The sequence below is a fragment of the Aricia agestis genome, chromosome 18 (assembly GCF_905147365.1).
Source record: "Aricia agestis chromosome 18, ilAriAges1.1, whole genome shotgun sequence".
Lineage (NCBI taxonomy): Eukaryota > Metazoa > Arthropoda > Insecta > Lepidoptera > Lycaenidae > Aricia > Aricia agestis.
In genome coordinates, this window is record NC_056423.1 from 11,104,763 (window position 1) to 11,108,228 (window position 3,466).

The 3,466-nt window shown below is 32.7% G+C and overlaps 1 long non-coding RNA gene across 1 annotated transcript; it reads right to left on the reverse strand.

The window, feature by feature from the left end:
• Positions 1-389: 389 nt before the first annotated feature.
• Positions 390-2,185, reverse strand: LOC121735910. Its single transcript, XR_006036942.1, has 3 exons — positions 1,730-2,185; positions 1,100-1,208; positions 390-820 (listed from the first exon to the last, which is right to left on the reverse strand). It is a non-coding gene; the product is annotated as an uncharacterized LOC121735910 (long non-coding RNA).
• Positions 2,186-3,466: the final 1,281 nt, after the last annotated feature.

Genomic DNA, 3,466 nt, shown 5'->3' on the forward strand with positions numbered 1-3,466 from the left:
TAACAGTGGAAAGACTTTTTTCTGTACTTAAATTCATTTTGACCCCATCCAGGAACAGATTACTGAATGAAACATTAAAAAATATAATTTTAATAAAATCAAACAAAGATTTACTTGAGTAATTATTCATCAAGTCGTTCTATATGCCTACGGTACGGTTAAAACGGGCTGCATAAAATATTTTCATTCCCAGTTTTAAAATTTAATAAAACTAAGAATCAGTAGCAAAGGAGTTAGTGTGAAAATTATAAAACAAATCTTAGGATCTGATAGATAAATCATTGGTCGTTAGGTACTATAATTTTGTTGTGTCATAATGAAGTTGATTCATATTTTCTTAATTTTTTATCGAGTAATACTAGATTTAATAGGATGGTATAAAAGCGGTGCAAAGTCTAAAGTGTTTAATCTGATATGCCGTTGATTGTACAGGGTTATTACAAATCAAAAATAGCGATCAATTGCTAATAAACTGAATGAGCACATTTTATGCACAATTGGTACTCTTGGTGATGACGATTTTGGATAGGCGATTTTTTTTAAATTAAATACGAATATATAATTATGTTGTTTGTTTTATTTTTCCATTTAATATATTATATCCGAAATTTCGTATCTATAGGTATGTACAATTATTCAGATGAATACTTTTGCACGACATTTAATACTTCATCCCAAAATATTTCTATTTTTTTATCTGGAATTCCGTTTATGAGAAAACGAAAAGTTAATGCCTTTTCATTTCGAAGACAGGTACAATCATGTAGGCCAGTATTTACTCCTTCAATGTACGCAACGTTCAATTTCTTCTTTGCTGTGCCTAAAATTTAAACAACAAATTTATTTACATGTTACATGGACTGCCAATTCGAAATTGTTTTTGGACTTTTAATAAATTATTTCATACATTCATTACAGTTAGCTAGTTTCCATTTTATTCAATAGCAAGTTCTTTGTCAACTTACAATGTTTAATAACCAGGTACAATAATAAGTCCAAAAACACTTTCAAATGTTTTACACTTTCAAGTTATAAAATGGAGTTTACAGTAGGTAGTTACAGTTTTCTGAAATTTATGAAAGAAGGCAATCTACTGTACCAATCATCGCTTCACTGCTATCAGATGTTTCATTCTTTCGTTTCCGCGGGTGCGGTTGTAAAATTGACGGTGATACGGGACGGTTATAATTATCATTATTGGTGTCAGCCTGAAAATTAATAAATTGCATTGCAGGTCATGTACAGTCACGTGCGAAATAATGTATGTATATGTCACCGGAAAATAACAAGAACAGTAAATTTATAAATTTCCTAAAAAAACTATTTTCGCGAATCATTTGAACATTTAGAAATATTTATCTATGTGGTCAAAAACACGAATCATACTTTTTTAAAATTTCCGGCTCTTGGCAATACGGAAAACCTCATAATAAGTGCTAATATCGAAGAATTTATGTTCCTCAAAAATTTTAGGAATTTTATACACTTTCGTAGGATTCTAAACGAGAGATCCATTATTATTTTACGCCCACATTTTCGCAAATTGATAAACTTACGCGTGAAATAATAAGTAAGCAATAGCAAAACACTAAGTCACGTGACTTATTTAACCATAAGAGCGCACATAGTGTTTGGCTATTGCTTAGGTACTTATTATTTCACGCGTAAGTTCGGTAAGTTTAATTTGCGAATAAAAACAAAAACTACTACAAAATAAAACCTTACTTACCATTATGTAAGTACCTAAGAAAGAGCTCACGTTACTCAGCCAGTAGTTTCACCTAGAATACTTTAGATAATAAATAAAAGGTCAGGCGCACAGTGAAGGTAGTTCGTACGAAGAAACGCAACACTATACTAATTGTAGGCACTACGCGTCAAGCAAGACCGGAGCGGAAGATGCGCGGCGGCATGCGCGCGCACTTGTATCTAAACACTATCGCTATCCCTTTTTGCTGTCAACCAAATATGTTTTATTTCTGTTAACAGTTTCAACTAGTAACCCATTCACTTGAGTTATACCAAAACGATTTCTGTTAACCTTAATAGATTACAGATCAAACTGAATAAAGCAATACCGATACAAATGGGTTAACCAGGATTTCGGTTAACCGGTTCAATTAGTAACAGAAATAGAGGTTAACCGATTCAAACGGTTAATGTTTATGAATAGGTTTTCCGATCACTGGTTCCGAGTTTTTTTCATTTCATTTTCATTTTTGGATTCGAATATTTCCATAGTATTTTGAACAGTACCCGCGGCTGAAACAAATTAAAAATTATTTCAATATAACTCAGTCTTAAAATAATAATAATAAATGTTTTTATTGAATATGTACTTTTCGAAATTGAGACAACCCCAGTAAGTTATAAAACAAGTTATAGGTATAAACTATATTTACTTTTATTTACTTTACAAACGAATTTCATCTTAGAATAGCAAAACTACAATTAAAATAATTAATTGATAGTACCTAATAAAACTCGTGTGATTTCCAGTAACGCACTAATGCTTCATTTTTTTATGCACACGTCAAAGTTTTTGACCATAGACTATACAGGATAAGTATAGATTATTTTCATACCATAGACATAGCCACAGACTGTTAATACAGATTATAAATTTTACACCCCCACTTATCAAAATAATCCTTTGTTCACATTTGTAAAACAAGAAAATTAAATAAACTAACAAATTTGTGACAGCCCTAGCATCTTTACAAAATAATGCTTTAGGGATCTATCAGACAGGGAGCGGTCACGCGGTCAAGCGTTCAAGCGGTCAGTTTTGCGTTCTTTGTGTTATATTACGTTACATAGATATACTCACACAGGAGGCATTCTGACCGCGTCGGTCAAGTAGAACGCACGCGTCCGCGCGTTCAGTGCTGTTTTGGCGACCAAATTGGAAGGAAGATGGAGACCGAAAAGCTAATTATCCCTTAATAAGGCAAGGGGATAATATTTCCCACCTGGTAATAGATTCAAAAACATTGTTTTTTACCTAACTTATGTCACACTTAAAAAGGGCTCTACAATTTGTAAATCACGACTAGATATTATTAACATAGCCAGAAACTTCTATGCAAACCTTTACAGCTCAACACCGGATCCATCAGAAAATAAAGGACAAGAACAACCAAGAAATACACTGCACGTACAAAATTTTAGTGAAACCGAAATCTTACAACAAATAAATAAACTAAAACCAGACAAGAGCCCAGGACCAGACTGTATAACCAATGAATGCATCAAACACGGTAAGAAACTTTTATTGACACCCCTTACATTGCTATTTAACAAAATATTAGAGGAAGAAACTGTGCCACAGCAGTGGACAGAATCTGAAATAATTTTGCTGTATAAAAAGGGCGATCCCAAGGACATAGGAAATTACCGCCCAATTAGCCTCATGTCTAGCCTATATAAACTTTTCTCATCCTGTTTACTAAGCAGAATATCCTCG